The following is a 25,444-nucleotide window of genomic DNA, read 5'->3' as shown; positions in this document are numbered from 1 at the left end:
GCTGCTTTCAGAGACCTGCAGAGACCTGCAGGTCTCTGGGAGCAGTTTTGCTGAGTTAATTACTCGGGCCCCAGAGCGCAGTATGGCTCTGGGAACCTAGTGATTAACTTAACAAAGCAGCTTTCAGAGACCTAGTGGCCTCTGAGACCAGTTTTGCTAAGTTAATCACAAGGGCCCCAGAGCTCAGGCCTGCTCTGGGGGGCCCTTGCTATGAACATTTTGGCGCTGCTCTCAAGAGGCCTCGCGGTCTCTTGAGAGCCACGCCGCAAAAGTTCATAACCTGGGCACCCCAGAGCTATGGTTGACCCCTTGGAGCGTAGTTATTAATTTTAGAGCTCTGCACCCCGGAACTCATTGCGCTGAGCTCTAAAATTAACAACTAGGCCACCCCCAAAAGCTCACCACTTAAACACACTATTGCGGCCATATAATACTGGCCCATACCATAAAATACACATAAAAAAATACATAAAGAGCCCCATAACATTTCCTGTACAAATTAAATACAGCCCCACCACTAATACCATTAGCTACACAACCCCTGAACCATGACGTACACAATAAGCCCACCATACTGCCATCAAAATAAGTGCAACCCCACAAAAATACAGGCCCCTACATAGTCCCAGAACCAATATGTACATATTAAGCAGTCCAAATACACCCCACATCGTAAGTGCACTCGCCCTGAAATACATGCCTATACATTGCACATTAACCCACAAGTACCAATTAAACAACCCCGCCCCACAAAACAAGTGCAGACTTTAAAAAATACCGGCAGATACACAGCCCCAGAATCAGCAAGTACACATTAAAAGAACACCATCCCACAAAATGAGTGCAGATTTTCAAAAATACATGCCCATACACAGGTCCAGAACCAGCAGGTACAAGTTAAGCAGTACCAATACAATCCCCAAAATAATTGCGCCCCCATAAAAATACAGACAAATACATAGCACAAGACCCTACTAGTACCATTTAAACAAAATCACCCCACAAAGTAATTACAGTATCTCAAAAATACACTAATAGCAGCTTTTACATTTTTTTATTTTTTATTTATTTTTTAAAAGCAGGCATTTTACATCTCTATGTATAGTTAAACAGATTGGTGCTAATGTCATTGTTAAACTTTAGTAAAACACATACACACACCACACTGTTACAGACCTTAAGTAGAAGATGTTCAGCATCACCAGTCTGAGCTCTGCCCTTCATGTTTCCAGCCATTATGTCCTGATACAGCCCTGCTTGCCACAAATGTCAGTATGTAGTTCAGAAAAAAGAGGTCAGTGAAGGTGGGGGGCTCTTATACCATGCTCACTGGGGTAATTATGCCTGGGCTCTATGATTGGTGGGACCTGGAAATAGACATCTGTTATAGGTTAGCAATAGTTGGCCTTTGTTGTGTTTCAACTTTTAATTACTGGGTCTGTTTTCTAATTTAACCCCACCTCTGTCACCCCTGGAAAGAATGTAAGCCCATCTCTGTTTTAGATTAGCCATGCCACAACAACCTCTGTTGTGTTTCAAACTTTTAATTACAGGGTCAGTTTCTAATTTAACCCCACATCTGTCACCCCTGGAAAGAATGTAGGCCCATCTCTGTTTTAGATCAGCCATGCCCCTCAACCTCTGTTGTGTTTCAAACTTTTAATTACCGTGTCAGTTTCTAATTTAACCCCACCTCTGTCACCCCTGGAAAGAATGCAGGCACATCTCTGTTTTAGATTAGCCATGTCACAACAACCTCTGTGGTGTTTCAAACTTTTAATTACTGGGTCAGTTCTGGGACCCCCTGAAAGAATGCAGGCACATCTCTGTTTTAGATTAGCCATGTCACAACAAACTCTGGGGTGTTTCAAACTTTTAATTACATGGTCAGTTTTCTAATTTAAACCATCTGTGACCCCCTGAAAGAATGCAGGCACATCTCTGTTTTAGATTAGCCATGCCACAACAACCTCTGGGGTGTTTCAAACTTTTAATTACAGGGTCAGTTTCTAATTTAAACCATCTGGGACCCCATGAAAGAATGCAGGCCCACCTCTGTTTTAGATTTACCTCTCTACATTGATAGGCTGGCTCTAACATAAGCAGCATTTGACCATTCCCACTTTATTTATTTTTTGGATTAGCCAACAGTGTGGAGGTTTGACCAGACCGCCCACTTTGCAGCCCTGTGCAGAGGCCCCCTAACTGGCACTTGGGCATGAATGTCTGACATGTCCAGACCTGTCCCTCTCAAGCTCTGAAACCACGTGCACATCACTAAGTCATACTTTTTACATATCTCATAGGCCAAAACCCAGGGGCTAGGACCCAGACACAGGGCTAACACGTGACAACATGAGGGCCCAGCCCAATTGACAACCCCATGCACACACGTCACTTCCGGGGAGGGCTTTCAGGGACAACGGAAGTCCCAGCCACCGGATATGACGTCATATCCGGGGCGGGATAACTGTCACTTTTAATATGGTGATTAAAGGTATCCCTTCCTACTACTCATAACGGCCAACACTGTTCCCCTAAAGGTTAACATCCCTATAAAATATCTGTAACAGAAAGTAAAATGCTATTCCAGCTGGTGCTATTGAAGGGTAATTGCTACCATTGTTTGCCAAGCCATTTCCAATAGAGACGTCCAGAATGTTGCCAATCATTTTGTAGTTTTACTTACATGTTACCATGTGCTGTTGCTATCATGACACTTAATGAGCCAGACTACCCTGATGGTGTTTACATTTGTCAGGGTTCGGGTCGATGTGCTATGATGTTAGTTGTAAATGCTGATTCCCAAATAACCCGTGCTGTTTTTGTGTCAGCGGGGTTGCCTAAACATATCTACATGTACTGCGAATGTACTCATTGTATTTAAAGTATTAACACTCAGATGCCTGTTTACTCACTGCCATGGAACATAAAGTATACATGGCAGTGGCAGTTCGTACACTGCTCCTGCTGCCAACGTGCACATTGCCAGTTTATGTACGGTTAGGCGTGTATAGCAAACAATCCAAGGACATCATCTGCATTGCCCACGTCTTTAAGCAAACCTTGCCACACTAGTGTACTAACACACTAACACACTGCAGTGTAAATAGCACAGCGTGCTGTGAAAACGCCACTTCGGTTTGCTGGTATCCTCTTAGTGCCCAGTATGTACAGCTCACATTTGCAAACCTGTCCCCACATTAAATGTGAATGTAAAGTATATTATCTAGCCCCACATTGTGCAACACACATTGCCATTGTAGTTCGAACATTGCTAAATTATGTACATGACACCGTGGCATGACATTTTTCCCAATCAGACGGAAGTGAATACATTACAGAAATAGCATGCGCACGATGCCGGTACGTAAAATGTACACTGTCATGCTAGTATTCACATTGCCCCGTTACAAAGACAGAACAGTCAAGCTATTTTCCTCAGTGCATATAGCACCCATTACAATGCCAGTTTCCTCTTTCCAGTCTACTGTGAAATGCACATATTGTCGTGCTAGTATTCATGCTTCCCCAATGTGTGATGTATTAATTGTGTTTCTATTTTTCACAGTTCTCCAGTATTTAAAGCACAAATTGACATTTCGCTTCCAGCTTTATCAACGAATGAAAGGAATATATCAAAGTGCCAATATACATGTTGAGCCCCACCTGTGCTAAGCATACATCTGAATTTCAGTTTACATTAGTCTGGTATTTTAGATAAACACTGAGATATCCACATCATCTCAGTATGTAAAACTTACAAGGTCAAACCATTTTTTGAATTGCCATGATAGCATGATACCAGTCAATTTCCATATGTGCGTATTATGTAAAGTACCTTTGCCATGTCAGTATCCACATCTCTACTGCGTATGTTGGAACATGCATCGCTACACTGATTTACACACTGCACCTCAATGCTTAAGCTATATATTGACATCACAGCATCAACATTGCCACACATGGAAAGCACCATTTAAAGTCAGTACAATCATTGCTCTAGCACATGAAACGTGCATTGTGATGCCAGTTCCAATATCACATTGTCCAAGTACAAATATATAAATGCCTTTATACACACTGTCCCCAGTATAAAAATAATTCCCAGTCAGTTCATATATTTTGACCCAATCTGTGAAGCAACATTACCTCATTGTTAGACCTGGTATCCTTGGTGTGGTTTCCCCCTAACGTTTTGCCTTCAGACCTCCTGGTTTCGCTGACTTCATTTTCGCTGGCCTTAAGATTCTGATCACTTTACCACTGTTGACCAGTGCTAAAGTACTTCTGCTCTTTACCTAAAACATGGTAACATTGGCGTATCCCCAAGTGGCATAATTAATTTACCTATACATTCTTAGTGAAGTGCACTACATGTGCGCAGGACCTGTAAATTAAATGCTATTACTGGGCCTGCAGCACTGTGTGTGCCAACCACTTAAGTAGTCACTAAAAATGCCTCAGGCCTGCTATTGCAGAGCCTATGTGTGCAGTTCTAAATTGCTTTATAGAACTGGCAATGTAAACCTTCTGCCAGGCCCAAACCTTCCTTTTTAATGCATATAAGTAATCCCTAAAATAGGCCCTAGGCAGCACCAAGGGCAGGATGAAGTGTAATTAAAAGGTTGGACATGTACTTTTAAGCTTTGAATGTCAAAGTAGTGACAAACTCTTAAATTCATTTTTCAGTTCTGCAAGGCCCGTCTCTTCTATAGGATAGCATTGGAGTTTCCTTATTACATCTCGTAAGCATAACTTCCAAACCAATAGGAAGAGCTAAAACTCCAAGTCTGGAGGCCCACGGAATCACAATTTAAAATCCTAACTTATGGTGAAGTTGGATCTTAAATTGCAATTCTGAAAATGCCACTTTCAGAGAGTTGCAGTTTCTTACTTTAGCCATGTGGTGCCTGCTGCTTGTCTCTGATCACTTGTCTGGCGTTGAGTGAGAAGCTAGGCTTTCTGTATTCCTCTGAGACAGTCACACACAATGGGAGCTTAGGTGTGGGCTGATGGGCCTTGATGGGCCATCCTGGGCAGGATGGGAGGGAGGGCCCGTGAAGAGCCTCACTTAAACCTGAATAGGCTGTGTCCTGTCCACACACCAAAGGCTGCATAACACCCCGTAATGAGTATGGAGCCAGGGCAGGAAGGGCAGGGACTCGCATTTCCTGTCAACCGCAGCCTCAATGACGACGCCAAACCTCTGCATCACCACTACTGCGTGGATCAGAACCAGCGCACCTTTGACACTGGTCTTTGCATCACAATTCTGCTGACTGGATTCTTGACGTTGATGCATCAGGATCTCACAACATAGACTTGCAGCATCTCAGACTGGACACATCACCTCAGCTGCACGATGCATCTTTGTTTCCAACCCATGCAACAGTCCTCAACCAGCATTTGAGGTACAGTGGCCCTGATTTATACTTTTTGATGCAAACCTGTGTTAGCAAAGGTTTGCGTTAAAATGTTTACCGCCGGCTAGCGCCACTCCTGTATTCCAGCAGGGCGTCATATTTAAGGAATTTTGCTATCAGGAGGTAAGGCCTGATTAGCATCAAAATAAATGATGCTAACTTGGTGGGGAAGGCGTAGGGGAAATAGGAGGTTGTGCGTCAAAGAATGGCGCTAGTCAGGTTAGAGTCAGAAAAATGACGCTAACCTGACCACAGTCATTTTCAGATGCACAAACCCCATGGACATGACTCCTGTCTTAGTAAAGACAGGAGTCATGCCTGCCCCCCTGCCCAATGGCCAGGCCCAGGGAACTTATGTCCCCTGGGTCTGGCCATTGGGCACACTGCCATGTAGTGGGGCCCAAGTTAGGCCCCCCATCGCACCTTAAAAAAAGAAATAAAAAAACCTGCCTGGACTTACCTGGGATAGGTCCCCCCATCCTTAGGTGTCCTCCAGGTGTGGGTGGGTGTGGGTGGGGCTGTCCCTGGGTGCAGGGAAGGGCACCTGTGGGCTGTTTCCATGGCCTCTGACCATGGAAAATGGCCCACAGGTCCCCTAACGTCTGCCCTGACCTAGGTGTTAAATAATGGCGCTAAACAGGCTTAGTGCCATTATTTAAGGCCCTCCTCCTCCTGTGCGTGATTTGTGCACGGGAGGATAAATAAGGCACAAAGGCCTTAGAGTCATTTTTGGCCCGGGAGCGCATATCTTGCATCTAATTGACATAAGGTAGTGTTCCGCAGGCAAAAAATGACGTTAACTCCAATATTTTGACACTAGATGGGTCTAGCATCAAAATATAAATATGTAGTTAAGCTTGCGCCGAATTTGTGTAAAAAAAGATGTAAATCCAAAGCAAACAAAGTATAAATATGCCCCAGTGATTTTAACTAGGTCCCTGTAACCGACCTGTGCGCCATTGCAGTTGCCCTGAACTTTATACTTTGTCCTGGTCCTGCGCAACCAGATATCCCTGGTTGGCGCTTCTTGCTTCTAAGTGCTATTTTACAGTTTATTCTTTAAACATTCATAACAATTTCTACTGATTGGTTTTATGCTGTTTTGGTCTTGTTTTATTTATTAAATTAAGTTCTATTTTTCTAAACTGGTGTGGGATCCTTTAGTGTTTTCACTGTTTTACTGCTTGAAGTGTTGCACAAATACTTTACACGTTGCCTTCAAGTTAAGCCTGACTGCTCTGTGCCAAGCTACCGGAGGGTAAACACAGGTTGAGTTGGGTTTTGCTTGTCCCTTACTCAAACAAGAATTGTGGTTGCTGCTTGATCAGGACTTACACCCAGTCAACCAACAGCCCAATTTTTCTCACTCAAGATAAAATGCATATTGCCATACCAGTAAACTCCTTGGTATCAACTCAATACCCGTTATCCCCCACTGATCTCGTTGCATTCTACCTGGATAGTCGGGCCAGTCATTGCAATTTCTTAAGACTGCAGCAGGCTTTAAGGCCATGCTACCAATGTTATTGAAATATCAACTGACTCTTCTTCAGTACTTACAAAAGGTAATCCAGCCACACATAAAGAAAGAAAGCCCAAGCTAAATCTAGGTGTGTCTAAAGTGCCTTTGAATGTTCACTCTCTCCAACAATAGAAGAAATAGCACAATTTCTAAAAACGGTATGTTACTCCCGATCACCAGCAATGATTTGACATAAAAAAAACTCCACGTCAGAATGTGCTGCTTTCTCTACAATAGAGTGAGAACTAGCCTTAGGTAATGAGCTCCAGTCCATTCCACAGGTGTCAACTTGTTTTAGTGAGTATATTCATGGCTCACAATTGGTGACTTAAACTGAGTAAAGGAACCAAGCCTTCCACAGGCAAAGATAAAGCATGTGAAGGGCTTAAATTGAATATACAGTAAAATATAAAGAAATCCGACGTTAATAGCCATTTTAAAAATATTTACACACGAATCAACCTGTAAGAACAAGAGGCTGAAAGTTAATAACACACCTAATTAAGATTTTGTTTTTAAAATGAATGGGAAACTAAAAATAATGAAAATAGAACCACTGTTATGTAAGTGGAAAATATTGGTAAGGCCAACACTAGTGGTTGTACGTGATTTGGGTTCAGTGAGACCGTACTGCCCCAGTGCGAGGTCACAGTCAACCAAGAGGGTCCAGGTAAAGAGGATTTAAATGGGACAAACTTTGAAGTCACAGTGAGATGTAAGCTCTAGGAGGTCAGACACGGTTGTGAGAGCTCTAGGTCACCAGCAAAAAACTCATTGGGCTGGAACAAAATCGAAATTCAAGGTGCAGTGGAACTCAGTTTCCATGCTTTGAGTTTCCGTATATATCATGGGCCGAATATGATAGTTTAAGGTTTCAATTTTGAAAAAGGATATGGCAGTCGCCTTCATCACAATGTTCTTCAGAACAGTGCTTCAGTGACTCTGTACACTAACAGGAAACGATCTAATTGTGACCCAACACAGGAACCCAGTCATCACAGAACTAATTCACCCCATACAATTGTTTCTAGTCCACATCAGCATGTGAGTACTGCTGCTGACGAGGCTTATCATGCAGGTCAGTAGCATCAAATGGTTTCACAGGACCCTTAGTCACAAAAAGCCCCCAGCAGAAATATCAAATGATAATTTTGCCATCACCTCTGGTGCCAGTTCAGGAATTTAGCTTATTCCAACTACGGAACACGTCCCATGGACACAGAGAATTCAAGACGTTGGTCTGGATAATCCTAAATGTATATTCCACTGGTGTCAGGAGATGTCTTAAAGTTTGAGCATTTTAAGTATGGCTTGACTAGACTTTGTATGGCATAATTCTCCTGTGTCACTGAATAAGGATAACCAGCCAAATGCTAAAATAATTCTCTTCCTAAACACACCTAGGGCCAGATGTAGCAAGATACGAATTTGCGAATCGGAAATTGCGAGTCGGTGCGACTCGCAATTTCCGATTCGCAAATTCGTATGCAGAATGGTGTCTCAGACACCTTCTGCGAATCGCAAGGGGGTCGCAAAGACCCACCTCATTAATATTAATGAGGTGGGTTGCAATTTGCGACCCCCTTGCAATCCCCTGCACTCACAGGGATGGAGGCCTGCTGGAGACAGCAGACCTCCATGTCTGTGACTGCTTTTTCAATAAAGCATTTTTTTTGTTGTATTGCAGCCCGTTTTCCGTAAAGGAAACCGAATTGCAATACAAAATAAAAAATGAAACCATTTGGTTTCGTTTTTTCAGAGTAGGCAGTGGTCCTTTTGACCACTGCCTGCTCTGAAAAAAAAATTGTGCTACATTCACAAAGGGGAAGGGGTCCCATGGGGACCCGTTCCCTTTTGCGAATGAGTTAGCACCCACTTTAAGTGGGTGCTAACTGCAAATTGCTTTGCAACCACTTTCGCGGTCACAAAGTAATTCTGCATTGCGGTGCGAGTCGCAAATAGGAAGGGAACACCCCTTCCTATTTGCGAGTCGCATTCCCATTTTGCGAGTCGGTACCGACTTGCAAAATGGGAATGTGCATTGCGATGGCGCAAACTGTGATTTTCGCAGTTTGCGCCATGCAAAACGGTTCGTACATCTGGCCCCTAGTTCTGGGCAATGTTATGTCGCGGAAGCCTTAACTGGGAAATGGCTCATTGTTTGGGCGTGCATGACTTGCTGAATTTGGGAGGACTGAAGTCCTCTGAAGTAAATTTGATTCACACAAGGGGCTGGGTATGGGTGTAGGAGTCAGTGGTAACCCCTGAGGTTTGTTGGGTATTAGACGATAGGAACTTTAATCAGAACGTAGGGCACCAATGCATGGTAACATGCTCTCTACTCTGGAGTGCCAAAAGTAAAAACAAAACAGAAAGAAAGAAAAACATAATATGTAAAGGGATATCCTGCACTGGTCTGTGCTCCAATTTGATAGCGAATATTTGAAGAAATACGAGTAAACTGGCTGCTAGGAATCGCATTTACCATGATGCGTTTTGGAGAAGAGGAGGAGCAGACAAGCCAAGTTTGAAAATCCTTTGTATTAAACTGATTTACATAAGGTTAGTACCTCTCTCTGACTACACAGAAAAGTATACACACTGTACAGTGTCATCCAGAGCAATTACTAGAAGCTAGGGTCAGTTAAATTATCAAAAAGGAAACTGCTGTCTTTGGGCTAGATGTCCTAAATTGGATTCACAAAAAGTGATCGCAAATCGGATCTTGACTAACTGGGCCAAATACCCCTTAGCCCTTGGCTGCCAGTGGTAGTGCAGGTTGAGCAGTCCATGGCTTCTCAGGAGGGAGGCAGGCAGAAGGTGAGCACAGGCACACAACTCAAAATGCATTCAGCAGCAGCAATAAATGACTGCAGTCAAATACTTGCTTTCATAAAAAAGGATTTTTTACAGACACAAAGTAAAATACCGCATGCACAAATAATACACACAGTGCCCTGAGGTCAGGGTTCTGGTGTCTTAACAGGTGGGGCCCTGAATTCCTCGCTAGCGGTAGTGGTTATTCTCCATTAACCATAGGCGCAAATCAGGTGAGCCACCCTAATAGCCCAAGTCTCAGGAGTCCTACTCTGACTCTTTAGGAAAGTCAAAGGTGTTCCAGCGTCAAAGTCCTGTTTGCAGACAAATTCCCCAAGTCTGCCTGACCTAAAAATCAGTCTCACCCATGCCAGTAGGATCTGAATGACTGGAATCTTGGAGAGCACCTTCTTTAAGGGTGCTGAAGCTGCAGAGGCTGTTCCTAGGAAGTTCTTTACACGCATTGTGAGTGGGGCAGCAATCCGGGGTCCTCGAGTTCCTCACACGCGGTCCTGTGGAGGATGCACTGAGAACCTCAATGCTCCTTGCCTTGTCCCAGTGGCCCCAACCCCTCACCCCCGGGGCATACAGGGTCCCAATTCTCACTCTGTATATGGGCTACATGCTGATCCACACAGCAGTAATCTTCATAGTGACTGCACCTGGAATACAGCCTCTCAGCACATGGGCTATGACCAGATCAGCATAGAAGCAACCTTCACTGTGGCGCCACCTGGAATACAGGGTCACTAGCCTCAAACTTGTACTTGGATAACGACCCAATTGGTGCAGGAATGTTTAAGGCTCACTTCACAGCAGCCCTCCTCCGGCAGGGGCTGATGACTTTTCCCTGTATGCGGACCACAACCTGATTGGTGCAGTAGCCACCTCTTCACACCTTGCTACAGGGATACAATCACCAGTGTCTCCCACTGGACCTCACTCCCTCCAGCCCTCCTTCTCTTTACAGGGCACACTGGTTTTGGCAAGCAGGCACTGGTGCTTAAGGCTCCAAGGGCAGGTGGTCTTGGATTCCCTGGGTGATGTCCCCTCGCCCAGCTAAGAGACTGGCATGCCTTGGCCCCCAGCCCTGTTCACAGGCAGAAGTCTTGCAAAGCTTCTCCATCTTGCACAGCTCATCTGCTTCCCTTTGAAGTGCCCTCTAGAAGGCAGTCAGTCATACCAGGAGCGATTCCAAATCTGATAGCCCCACAATACAGGCCTTGGGAGTGGCTGTAGGTTCACACCTGGATGTCAGTCATAGTGATATGCATATCAAAAGGTCATCCCAGATCCTCAACCCTACTCCTTATGATTCTTTTATCAGCCCCATCTCCTTCCTAAGATATACCCAGGCTCCTTGTAGTGACTGCTTTCTCAGTCAAAGAGCACCCTTTGAAGTACACTGAAGAGCCATGCTTTCCCTTCCTCCAGAGTGTCTAACCCAGCTCACACAAATATAGCAATCCACAAATCTGTCTGAAGAGGGATTCTTCCACCTCCTTATGTTCCTCCGGTTAGCCTCAGTCTCCCAAAATAGAACCCAGAATCTTTCATATATTGTACCATTCATGTGTGCACATGTACCCAGCACATGCATATAACACAGACTCACTACAGAGCAATAAATCTCCCTTGTATAGTACCATGCACAGACACACATATACCCAGTAAATCTATATAAAACACATGCACGGCATCATCCCTGTATTTTGCCATTCACAAACACACATACACCCAGCACATGAATGACACAACTGTGCACCACGTCACACCGAATCGAAGTAGGCCAAGAGTGAGTTGAGCATACAGCAGGGAAACCTTGCATAAGTGCACCTATAAGTCTCACTCCAGCCATACAGATAAAAAGCCCTGTTCACTCCTACTGATCACTACACAGTATGCTGTCACCACTGTGCTCGTGCTGCTTAACTCCTGGCAAAGGCAATAGTCTTTCATGACTTTGAGGGTAGCACTTTGGTTCTCAGTCCCGGTCCAAAAATACCAAATTCTTTGAGATAGGCCTATGTCATGATGCACATGCATGATCCGTGCATGCCCATGACAACAAAAATCAGCATCATGGATCCAGACATCATTACAGTTTGGGCATTCAGGGAGTGGATACACGTCCATAGCCATGCGAGGGACTTTCAGTCCCAACAATACTTATGAGATGATTTGTTTTACTAATGCATCAAAACTGTGATGGCAAATGGAGCTAGCCCTAATAGGAAAACTGAGATTCATTTCTCACCACACTGATAGGGCATGGCTTTTCAGTTGGCCTGTGTTGCTGTGCTGTTATAAACCTTTACAATTTACTGTTAATGACATTAGTCTATTTCATATCAATTTGTTTCTCATAGTTTTGTTTGTATTTGTTGATAAAAAAAATAAGTTGGATTGACCAGAAGAAGATTGTGCAAAGTTGGAGCTGCAAGTACTTAAGCAAAACCTTTGAGCATAGCTAGAGATCGGGGATGTTAAAGAAAACATCCTAACTTTTTTCATTCAACTTTGGGAAGAGCCACAGAACTGGAGTGTTTTTTAATCAAAGATTTCATACTACATGTGAGAACTACATCTTGGAATGCCACAATCTGCTCCTTGTCTTTTATCAATTTTAACACTTAACGTCCAGGGCTTAAACTCACTGATAAAACATAAGGCTTTTTTGAAAGGTTGTATATGAAGGGAAGTCATGTAATAATGATGCAACATCTGTATCTCCAATAAGGAGATGTTAAAAGGTTAAAATCAACTCACTCCCCAATTCAGTTTAATTCTAATGCCCAGACCAAGACAAATTTGATGGCCATTTTAATAAGATCAGATGTTACTTTTCAGCAGACAACCACATATAAGGACAAGGTGAATAGAGTGGTTGGGTACCATGGTGATGTTATGTAATGGTAGAACATATTCTTTCATTTCAGTAGATGCTCCAATGATATCAAGGACATTTTATTTTATTCCTGATTTTACACTATGTATCAGAACAAGTCAGCGATTGGATAACAGAGGGAGACTTTAGTGTTGCACTTGATCTAGCTGTCGATAGGTCAAGGCAAACATGGCACTAAGCATTGACTCCTCACTCTTCTTTAAATGGGGTTAAAGATCTGGCCCTCATTGATATTTGGAGGGCCTAATATATAAGAGAGAGGCTCTACACCTATTACTCTAATCCCATAGATCACATTTACGGATTTATTTTTTTCTGATCTCTGCAACTTTAGTTTAATTAGTGATTTTGCATCCATAAACACTCAAGTTCTCTCAGACCATGTCTTGGTAATTATAGATCTAGACACCCCTCCTCCGATGCCACTATCAGCTAGAATATGAAACAGTTGAATGCTACTTTGAGGAAAATGTAACAGATGAGGCGTTTGGGTGGTGGATTGGGATGTGGCTCCAGATGGAACATGGGGTGAATTACTAAGCCATACTGCCATTTTTGTCAGAATGGCTTAGGCTACGAAGCAGGACCTGGAAGCAGCTATAAGCCATATAGAATCTGAATATAAGAAATCAGGGTCTCAGAAAACCTATAGAGAACTACTCAAGTCTAGGGAAGTACTGGAATCTATCATAATTAAGGAAGAAGCCTACAGACTTTTGGAAGGAAAAAGGTGATGCAGCAGATAGATTACTAGCCTACAAGATTTGTCAACTCTGAATTAGAATATATGTGCATGAAATAAAAGGTAGTTACGGCTGCTCCCAGACAACTAATCAGGAAATTATAGAAACTTTCTCTCACTTTCACCAAACACTTTATGAGGCAAAACCTGGTTATCCAAGTCTGTAAGAACCATATGTAGATGGTATATGATTCCCAGAGACCGAATTACATGATAAAGAGGAATTAGACACCCCAATGTCTGTAGAAGAGGTTCAACAGGCCATAAATGCATTACCTACAATGAGACTTTGGGCACAGATGGATTTCTCTACAGCTTCTTAAAGGTGTTTATGTATATTTTGTCCCACTGTATGGCTAAACTATTTTGGTGTGACACAATCTTCTATTATGATAAGCTGACAGGTATAAGGTAAGTCGTCTATTACCCTTAGAGGTCGATCCAGACCTTTTGACTCAGACAGGAGTAGGAAATCATCCAGTCAGACAATATGAACCAATAATCATCAAATATGACATCAAATAATGAACATAATCAATTAGAGTCAGTAATTTGAACAAACGTGACCTATGAGGCCATGAATCATCACACCAGTTTAGTAAAGTTTAAACATTTATTGCCTTCAAATTAACAATGCTAAGATCAGGTAAATCATTTTCAAAACCAAATGATAGAAATACAGAAACATCACAGGCTTTCCAAAATGCCTGAAGAATCTCTATCTAACTAAAGCTTTTATTATTAGACACTATAAAAAAACAAAGCAGAATAACAATAGAATTAAATAAAAAATAGATACAACATTAATTGAGTTTGTGCAGTTGAAATAGTCAAAATCAGCTAAGAAACAAGCAAATTTAGACATTGGATCAGGCATCCCTAACTATTACTCTTATTAGAAATTAATTTGGAAAGCATCTAACTGCTAACCAAACTAAGTGGGTTGGACTTTCGAAGGAGAAAAAAACCTGCAAGAAAGACAAATACACATTGGTTATAGCTCTCCTAAATGAATCAGCAATCAGTAGTATGTTCATCAGCAGAGCTCAGGAATATCAGGTCTTCAGTGAACAGCATCAGGACATGAAAGGGAGACAGTTAATTAAAGTTGGATTTAATATCTGAACTGTTAGAATCATAGATAAGAACTAAGCAACAGCATCCGAACAGAACTGGAGCTAAATGGAATCTGACTTACATCACCTAAATCTTTGCTATATTACAGTCTAAAAAATCACTAACTAGGCTTCTGTTGGACAACACTATTAGGTGGTTTAGTTTCCAGCCAATAAAATATCATCTGCACATCAGATGTATCTCTTCTTGCTTCAGCATTTCAGATTGGTTCATGCTGTCACTCATCTCTCTTCTCAGGACATCAGCTTCCATACAAAAATTACATTTAATACTACGTAGAAACATAACATGTACTTCCTTCCAAAAACTAAAACTTGAGCAAAAACAAAATATACAACATGAAAACAGACATTTAGCACTGAGGTTCTTTGTTTAAAGTTAACAATTTTTATCTCAAGGAAATGTACAACACCAGCAATAAGAACAGTGCTAGCGCAGGTGTTTTAATAAAAATTATTAATGAGTGTTTATGTATTTTGAACAATACGTTTATGTAGAAAATGAAATAACAGAGAATAATAATGCATGCATTTTAAAATGTGATCACGAAGAATGGCCACCCATGTTAATGAAATGTACTAAACAATGATTATTACTGATGAAATATTGAATATATGTTATATTAATGCAGTTATATGTCGTATTAAGGGTTATGAATTAAGCTTTAGGTTTATTAATTGTAGGCCTTAACTTAGCAAGTGTCTTGGCGTATTTTGCCAGGTCTCATGTAAAAGCTGTATTTCTTAGCGTTTAAGAAAAATGCTGACCTAGTGAATTAAACTGTGAAATGTCTATTGTATTGTCTAAATGTGCTCATAATGGAAACGTTTTGTGTGAATTGACTTCTAGGAGAAGATGCTCTTGCTAATGCAACGTTCTATGTGCAATGTGTGTGAGACTGACTTTCCCAGGACAAGAACAATGAAGATACTGACTAGAATAGAAGCTGCCACAATATTGTTACCTGACGAGCCGGAAGATGAGGACATGGCAAAACGAACCAATCAACAATATAAGAACAAAGAAATATTAGAATTCATAGATGTGGGATAGTACTTTTATTGGACAGACTGTGAACATACGATTAACTGACCAATAGGGAATTAGGGGATAGTTTAGCTAACTTTAATATAACAACACTACAGAGAGAGAAGAGTTTCATTCCGACATTCTGGCTCATTCTGTCCACATTTCCCTAACTGAGAGATTATTATTTCTTGTGCGTCTTTACCAGAGACGTGCTTAACTTTAATACTTAAATGACTTTGCCCTTTTAATTTCTGATGCTGAAGCCTGATGCTTTGCTGATCAAACTGGTGTCCTGACGAAGACTGATTCTGCTTTGCTGATCCACCCTGAGGATAGTTATAATCTGAACTGTGATTACCATGCATATTTGCTTTTCCTTTCTAGGTACCAACTGCGCTGTTTTGATAGAGCCATAGTTAGATGTTTTTCCAAATTTGTGTTACCAAATTGTTTTGCATGAAGCCCAACATGCTGATGCTAATCCAACGGTAGTCAAGGCTCCCGATTTATGATGACAGAGACTAATGCTTGATGAATTTCTCTGCTAAACTTCATGTTCTTCATTTCATTGACGTAGCTGACATTGCTATTAATTTGCACAATAACTCTAGAATGTGTTGTCGTTCAAGCTTTGATTAGATTGCTTTTCTTCCGTTGCTTTGGAAACCCAGTGTTGTTTCTGTATGTGTTTCATTTGATATTGAGATTAATCTACATGACCTTAGCATTGTTAATATAAGGAAATAAACATTCTAAACTTTTACTAAAGGTGTGGTTATTCCTGACTGAAAGGTCATGGTGCGTGATATTTACTGACTCCATTGATTAATGCTGTTATTGATTACTAATGATGGTTGACTATTGTATTTTGATTATTGAGTATATACTGGAGCTATGGTAAGAACATCTTAATTGCGAGTCAAAAAGTTAATTGACCTATTCACGTCCCCTAGTAAGTTTACTTATTAAGGTCAGGCGCGCTAACAGACGTAGTAGCAGACTGATGGTTAGTCTACTTAAAAGCTTGCCATAGACCTCCGGTACAGAGTGACAGGTGTTAACAGAGATGGTAAGAGACTGATGGTTCGTCTTCTTAAGAGTTTACTATAGATGACCGGTATAGACTAATAGACGAACAGACATGTTAGCAGTTTGATGAATTGGTCCTTTTGAGAGTTCATTATTATGATTGAAATTTGGATTTTGTTTTTCAATGATGATGATTGAAGAGAAAATGATGTTCCCTTAAGCCCAGAAATTATTTCCCCAGATCCTGGATCCTGCTAATGGGTGTTTGAGGATATTCCCGGTGTTCTAGTGATAGTGTGAGTGAAATAGGTTGCACCTGCACAGCTAATGCAAAACGCAGATAAATTGTGAGGTTTGAGAGGGTTTTAGGGAGTTTGCATACTCCAAATGAAGTTGTAGTAGGAGTGTCTTACTCCGCAGTGTGAGAGTAGGGAAGTCATCGAACTTCATATTTGTGTGGCGCTTTGTGCTAAAAAATCATCCACGTGGTTGTTGATGTATGGACCCTGCGTGTTCTAAGACTCCGGAGTATATTGAAAAGTCTATCAGACACTTGGTTATATGTTGGAATCTGTCTGATTTAGTAGGTTGACCAGGCATGGTCAACAAATCAGTGTGTGAGTAAAGTGAGCAAAAGGAAAATTTCAACTGAGATTTGGCGAGCCCTATGCACACCAGGACAGACCCATTGATCAGCTGAGGGTAAAATTTGTGGTTTGAATTTTGCTTGCGAATCTGGGAGACCGAAAAAGAAGGAGTAGTGTAAGTGCGGGAAGTGCCATCAGTGAAAAATCTGTAAGGTTTCTGAAGCGATTGTGTTCCCTTTCCTGTAGTAAACCAGCAGATTTGTTTTTTTGGTTTTTGGTTAGTGCTCGCAATATTTTGCATTAGTTTTGAGTGTGAATTGGAGTTTAGGAGGACAAGCTGCAAGACTTTGTCTGCCGCAGTACGTGTGAGTGTGACGTCATTGGAGCCGTGCTGGGATAAGCCAATTAGTGAGAAGGGTCGTGCATGGATTGACATCCGTCCGTGAAAGGCAATTGGTTGTGAACGTAGGTGAAGGGAATCTTTGGATTAAAAGTCATTTCCTTATTTGGTTTTGAATAAACAAAAAGTAGAAAAGATGAAGGTTTCCAAAGCGTTGAAAAATGCCCTGAGGGGAGATACATATATTACAGCGAATGTAGGTGAGGCTACACCACCAGAGAATACACCAGCTTACATTGTAATGAAAGAGAGAGGTGTTGCGCCATGTCTTTGGTTAAAGCAATGGTGCAAATTGACAGAGAAAGATGTGAACTTAGCATTTCCTACAAATGGGATGTTCAATTTGAGGGTTTTGGAGCATTTATGGATGGCACTATACGAATTGAAGCCCCTTGCGAGACCAGCACACTTTGAGGCATTAGCAATTTGGTAACTAGTAGCCAGACAGCAACAGCAAATGAAATTCGAGAGGAGGATGAGAAAGGCAGAAAAGTGTCTAGCGGAGGCTAGATGGGATTGTGTTCAGAAAGTATGGAGAATGGAGACTTGACAGGGGATTAAGTTTTTCCGGCAATTGCACAGGAAAATGAGAAGGAAGGAAAGAAAGCTACTAGGAAAACTAGTAGAAGTCCGTCTGAGAGTAAGGAGGCTAGAAAGTCCTCAACAGTAGAGGAGGATTCGGACAATGAAGAGTTTATCACACAGTTCTTGAGAGATCGACTACCACCATATACAGTATATGAGAGTGGTCCGAGTACTAGTGATGATCTGACAGCCCCGACACAGGTTAATGGGACAGTGAGTCTAGTGCAAGTTGATGCTAAACTGACACAGAATGTGGTGCAAAGTGATTTTCAGGTGCCTACTACTCCTGTAGTGTAGACCCACATGCAACCGCTACAGGTGCAGAAAATATTTCCTGCTGTGCCCATTGTGGAAATGACTTTGAACTTAGTGGTGCCCTCGGTGCAGGTCTTCCCGAGACCAATACTGGCTCAGACTGAGCCGACTCCGATTTTGTTGCCCCAAGTACAGCCGCAGGTAATGCCATGATTTACTCCAATTACAGGGACACAGTCAGACATGACTCTGATGATGAATCAGAATATGGGAGTTACTCTCCCACAGAGTGTAGGTGCCAGAGCAGCCCCAGATGCTATATCACTAACTATTACTGTTGGCCCAGCAGTACCATTATTTGAACAGAAGAAACCGACTGTAAGTGAACAGTAAGCAATGTCCCAGAACCTAATGAGGGGAGGACATAATAAACATTTCCAGGTAGTAGTTCCTGTGGGTCAGACTTTTGACGGAGCCAGATCATTGCTAGACCTTAGTCCATTCGTAGCACTTCCAGATATTGTGACAGGACCAAATGTTATTCAAAACTTGAAATTGTTGACACCGCAGACTCCGAATGCAGTTGCACAGCAGGTGCCCCCAGTCCAAGCGAGTAACATTTTGTTACAAGGACTGACAGCTCAGCAATTAACTGAATGGTTAGACAAGCTAAATACCCCACAGAGTGCCTCTAAAGGAGAGGAGTATTTGAACTGTGCTAGACTAAGCATGGAAGCGGGGGACTCATTGAGGGAACGATGGGGGTGAATAGGTTAGAATCCTACACAGCGGCAGAGTTGAGATATATGTGCCCAAAGATTACAAGAGAAGTGAGCAAGGTACATCAGAAATTAGAAGACTTAGCAGAGAAATACGGCAGAGAGATAGAGAAAATGAAGCATTTGAAAAGGAGTTACAGATTACATTTCAAGGCGAAAAGTTTTGAACACATGAGGTCAGCCGGAATGAAGGAACACCTTAAGGAATTCCTGCAGAGTGCTCAGACCTGGGGAGCATTAGACAAATGGGAAGGCAAATGGGTAAAGAAAAGAGACAAGAGAAAAAGGGATTCTTTAGAGCTGACTGGAAATATGCAGCAGGATAAAAATCCAGTAAAGATTTTACCAATGAGAGAGATTCCAGGGGGAAATTTTGTTCACTTTCTTGGAGCAGAAGTGAAGTTCTATCATTTACAAATGATTATCCAAAATTGAGAGAAAAGCCAGTAGAATGGTATCAGCAGACAGACAGGTTTGTGAAGCTTGCGAAGTGTTTGTGGGAAGAATTAAACACATTACTAGAGATAATGGTTCCAGCTGATCTGTGGATTGATTGTAGATTGGCCAACAAGTGAACCAGAGAGAGATAAAAATACAGCTGCAACGTCTCCTGAAGTAATTAAATATTACTATAAGGTGATTGAGTTTCTGAAATCGAGGATTTAGCCCAAGAATATTGATTGGCAGAGAATTGACAGGACAGCTCAGGAAGCAAAAGAGTCAATAAATGCTTAATATGAGAGATTGTTGCAGGCATTGAAGCATTACAGTGGTACAGAAACAATTGAGGTGAAAGACATGCTACATTTTGTGTTCAGATTTGTGGAAGGGTTGAGACCAGAAATTAGCCAGATGATTAAGAGTCATTTGATTTGCTGGCAAGCAAAGCCGACTGATGAAGTGTTGCAGTATGCGAAATAATGTAGTGATGAGACTGAGTTGAAGCAGAAAAAGTTGAAAGAGAAAGAGGTGGTGATGCAGATTAAAGCGGCTCAAACAGGAGTGCAATGGAATTTTTCACAGCCGTTGCCACAGCAGCAGCAGGGAAATATGATGTTTCAGCCTCAGATGAGAGGTAGAGGTTGTGGAGGTAATATGAATCGTGGTCCAGACGTGAATACTGTAGTGGTTCAGAATGATGTGCAGGGAATGAAGAAGGTATTGCCATGTCACATTTGCGGAGCCGTGGGACATTGGAAACACGAGTGTACGATGATGGTACAGGAAGGTGCTGTTCAGCAGAGTAATTACATCAATTCATTCCAGAATGTTTGAGGACCGAGAGTAAGGGGTCCTAATCCAAATTTTCTGAATAATGTGAATCAAATGCAGACTTTTGAACCATTGCAGCAGGTGCAAATGCCCTGTGAACAAGTGCCACAGTTGCAGCTGATGCAACAGCAGGTTCCTATTGTACCTAGGTAGCAAATTCAAACACCTCAAGCCCTGATGGAGCGGCAACACATGATGCTTTCTCAACAGGTCACAGGACAGAGGCAAAACAGAAGTAGTAACACAGTGCATCAATTCCCATTACACAGTGAGAATGGAATAAAGGATGAATGCAGAGTGACAGTTTGGATGAGGAGCCATGTGTGCTTTTGACTTCCCTGGAAGTGGATCAGAGAGAACCTTATGTGAAGGGAAAGGTTCTGGCACAGAGTTTCATTCTTGGCTGACACGGGAGCTACATGCTCTACAGTGAGAAGTGCAGAGATTCTGAATTTGCCATTTCAGATAGAACAGTTCAGGTTGTGGGAGTGGCAAACCAGTATTTGACAAACCCGATAACAGATCCATGCCAAGTCAAGATTGGAAACTTGCAGGGATTGAATACATTTGTAGTCTGCAATTCAAGTCCGGTATCCCTACTGGGAAGAAACTTGTGTAAAACAAAGTATTTAATTACTTGTTCAAATGATGGAATTGAGATTCAGACGAATAGTGATGATGAAGAGGACCAAGTCCCAGAAATAGAGTGCGAAGGTACAATTGAGGAGTACCCTTTGATTGAATTTTCCGGATGTTCACAGTGAATGAGTTTCATCCTGATTAGCAGGGAACGGTTAAAGAGAAAGTGTGGGATTTGACAGGAAAAGAAGTAGGTTTGATAAAGGGAGTGGAACCAGTCTAAGTTACTATAAAACCAAATGCAGTTTTCCCTCAACTTCCGCAATACCTCATGCCACAAGATGTTCCGATGACAGTGGCTCAGATAATTGCAGATTTTGTAAAGCAAGGGGTTCTGAAGGAAGTATTGAGCAGCCCATGTAATTCACTAATAATAGGTCTGAAGAAGCCCTGTGGGAAGGTTCGGATTGTTCAGGATTTTAGAAAAATAAATGAGATTGTGGTCAAATGTTGTCCCGTGCTGCCAAATCCAGCTGTGATAATGTTCCAGATTCTGTGTGATGCGAGTTGTTCACTGTCATCGATTTGTCACAAGCATGCTTTTCTGTGCCTCTTCAAGAGGATAGCCAGTTTCTCCTTTGTTTCAAGTTCCTGGATCGAGTCTATTGCTAGTGAAGAATTTCTCATGGGTATTCAGAGTAACCTTCCATATTCAATCAGATCTTGAAAAATAATTTGGAGTCGTTAGAATTGCCTTTTCAATCAACCATGGTGCACTACATTGATGACTTACTGATAGCGTCCAAGACAAGGGACGAGTGCAAGCATGATACTATTGCCCTGTTGAACCATTTGGGAAACAAAAATGGTCACAAAGTGTCTCCACTTAAATTGCAATACTGTCAGAAATTAGTGAAATATTTGGGTCACCAGATTGAGATGGGTTCAAGAAAGATATCCAGGGAGAGGATTACAACTATATTGCAGAGAAGTCCCCCAACCACACAGAGAGATGTAAGGATGTTTCTGGGAATGGTGGGATATTGTCGCCAATGGATTCCAAATTTTTAAAACAAAAAATGAGGGACAGGGAGATTAATGGTCCAGTATATAGTCTCCCAAAGTTACTAATTACAAATACGAGATACACCGTTCCAAAGGAAAAGAAAGAACAAAGGGCAGCCCTTATGCTAGAAGCAAGTGCCCTCACACACCCACTTGGATGTCATGCTTCATCATCGGGCAAGCTCCTCGTCAGACCGGCACTGCAATGTCTGACGGGCACCCCTATAAGGGGGCACCTTGCCAGAGATCTTTTTACTGTGCCATGATGAAGACCACGTAGTGAGGTCAATGCCAACCTACAGGCACTACAGAAAGTAAGAGAGAGAGAGAAGATTAAAATTGGCTCAAAACCCGAACAGGATATCAAATTTTAATGGTCAGGAAAGGGTAATGGCCAAAGCAATAAAAACGAAGAAACAGGAGTGGGGAATGAGGTAATGCTCAAGCACTCTCCAAATACCAATAGCGGCAGGGGATGAGGGACTATTTTATACCCGTGAAATGAGGGTCAACATGTTTCGTGTCTAAATGGTCCATATCGATCCATCGACACTTCAAAAGGACCAAAAAACTCAAGTAAACGCTTGTCCTATTGGATGAAACACACTGACTCAAAACGTCACAAACTGATATTGAACTGACATTAAACTTCAGTCACATACTACAAAGAGGCTGCACGTCAGGCTAGTCTAATGTAAGGGTCAACCTGTTCAAAAAAAGAAACAATAAGGCATACATATCTATTACTTGTATGTCAAACTCGGTGCTCACACAATCAAGAGGTGGCCCGCAGTGAACAAACAGTGTTGTCATGCTCTGTGGTAGTGTCTTGAATGGATATCTATTGGCTTACCGTCCTTCCTTTAGGATTCGGCTTGATAGGTAAACATGAGCCATAAGGAAAGCAAAGTCACTATAATGATGTAACACATAGTTAGTGGCACACAACAAACGCAATGTACATACACATGAAATCATATGGTCCACCTCGCTGCAGGCCCCCATATGTTCAAAGCAAACACTAGAACACACTTTTGAATTCTGCTGGTACAGTAAATCAATTAGAGCAAACCACTGCTGGAGAGTCTCATACTCTAAACAATAGTAAATATCCCATGATCGTCAATGTCATCCAGTAATCCATGACTGAAATAACCGGGGACTAAGAAGTCGATTCGGACCTATTCGGTCACCCTGAAGCATCAGGACTAGTGGAACAGATGAATGCTAACTTGAAGTCAAGAGTTGCAAAGATGTGTGCGGCTACGAATTTGAAATGTCCTGAGACGTTGCCTTTAGTGTTGATGTCAATGAGAAACACACCTGACTGGAAGACAGGACTGTCGCCACATGTGATCCTCATGGGAAGAGCAATAAGGTTACCAGCTGTGCCAGCAAATGCACTTGTCAGCAGTACAGATGATATGGTGTTGGATTACTGCAAAGGTCTGGCTGATGTGGTCTGCTCTGTTTTCTCAGCAGGTGGGGGCCACCACACTGCCACCGATCCATGACCCAGGGCACAACCTGAGCTGGGGACTGAGTTGTCATCCGAAAGCACGTGAGAAAGCACATGAGAAAGATGTGTTTGGAGCCTCGTTGGAAGGGACCATACCAAGTGGTCTTGACAACTACCACAGCTGTGAAGTGTGCTGGAATTCCAAACTGGATTCGCACAAGTCACACAAAGAAAGGGGCATGTCCACTGGATCATGAAGACGCGTTATTGGGAGTACCAACAACAGTGAAACAAGTCTCAGGGTCGGAAAGAGAACAAAGGGGAACGGAGACCAGATCTGAGCTCAGTGAGGACGGTTCAGTCACTCCTCTGAGAGAAGAGGGAGGAGACCTCCACGAGGGTGATGAAGAGCCAATCTCAATTGAAGCAGCAGGAGAGCCTAGTCAGAGGAGGGCTTTCCCAGAAGCAGACGATCATGAGAGACAAAAGGAGCAAGTGCTAGACCCAGAAGGGGAAGGAGTTGAGGTAGATCGAAGTCAAAGTGATCTGACTCCTCCTGAACTGGTTGCAGGTCCGTGAAGAGAAAGCACAACTGAACAAGCAAATGGTTCAAGTTCAATTCTGAAGAGAATACTGACAAAGAGTCCACTGAAAGGAGATTAGTGGCCGGAATCGCAAGTGGAGAGAGTGAAAGAAGTGTTTGTTGAAACAGCAATCGAGGAAGAAATAGATACCACAAGTAAAGAAGATCTAAGTGAAGGAGAGCTGAATGGTGATCGAAAATTGAAGAGAAAGAAAATAGCAAGTCGAAGATACACAGGTCCTGAATGGGCGTATGCAACTGCTAATGAATGGCAGCAAGAGTTTTTGTCTTTTTGTTTTGATAGAGAAGTTCCGGGTCAGTATTTTGGCATGTGAAGGAAGCTAATGAACTGAACTGTTAAAACAATCTGAGAGAAAATTTTGAGAAATAAACTGTTGAAAGTAACCGGAAGAGACATTGATTACCTGATTTGAGTTTGAAACCTGATTTTTACAAATCTGCTAACCGATTTTGACAAGGGATACTGGAAGTGAAACTGAACTGCTGTTGAAGAAGAGGTGTCAATTTTATTTTTTATTTTTTGCTGCAAGGTTTTCTAAATTTCTTCTGCTTCCTGATTCTTTACAGATCATGAGTAACATTAGTCAACTAGGTAGAGGTGCTGTGCACTGTAAATATATGAGCATTTGTTTGGCAATTATGTGTGGGACATTGTTTGTGGTGTTGATTGTGGGTATGTCTGCTCTTGATAAGAGAGAAGCCAACCATACTTCTGCTTTAAAATGACTACTGCACTAACAGCATTAGAGAAGTTTAGGTTAGATGAGAAATATTTGCATGAGGATACTAATGTGCCGGGAGAACTTTCTTCTAATGTTTTCTATTGCTTATTGAGTGAGTATGTTGAGACAAGGGATGTGAAGAATTGTTTTGTGTGTACACAGATTCCTTTGTCAGTCGAGGGAGGAGACACCTATCATAGCTTACCTCTAACCTACGGGACAAGTTTTAATCTGTTACTAACAAGATTTTATAACCAGGAGTACATCCAGTATTTTTACTCAAACTAAGATGTTGTGTTTTCGTTTGTTCCTATAATTAGGTATTGAAGTGGAGTAGCTAAGGATAATGACATAGTAATAGTTAGAGGTTTCTTTGAACCTACATTGATGTCTGGCACAGCTTATGCGCATAGAAATAATTTGACATGCTTGCTTACACCTTTAGAGAAAAGCCTCTTAGATCACAAAGATGACAGGAGAAAAGCATTAAAAAAGATATTAGAAAAGGGCTTAGAGAAAAGGACTTA

Source organism: Pleurodeles waltl, chromosome 6 (genome assembly GCF_031143425.1).
Source record: "Pleurodeles waltl isolate 20211129_DDA chromosome 6, aPleWal1.hap1.20221129, whole genome shotgun sequence".
Lineage (NCBI taxonomy): Eukaryota > Metazoa > Chordata > Amphibia > Caudata > Salamandridae > Pleurodeles > Pleurodeles waltl.
This window is presented reverse-complemented; position numbering follows the sequence as displayed.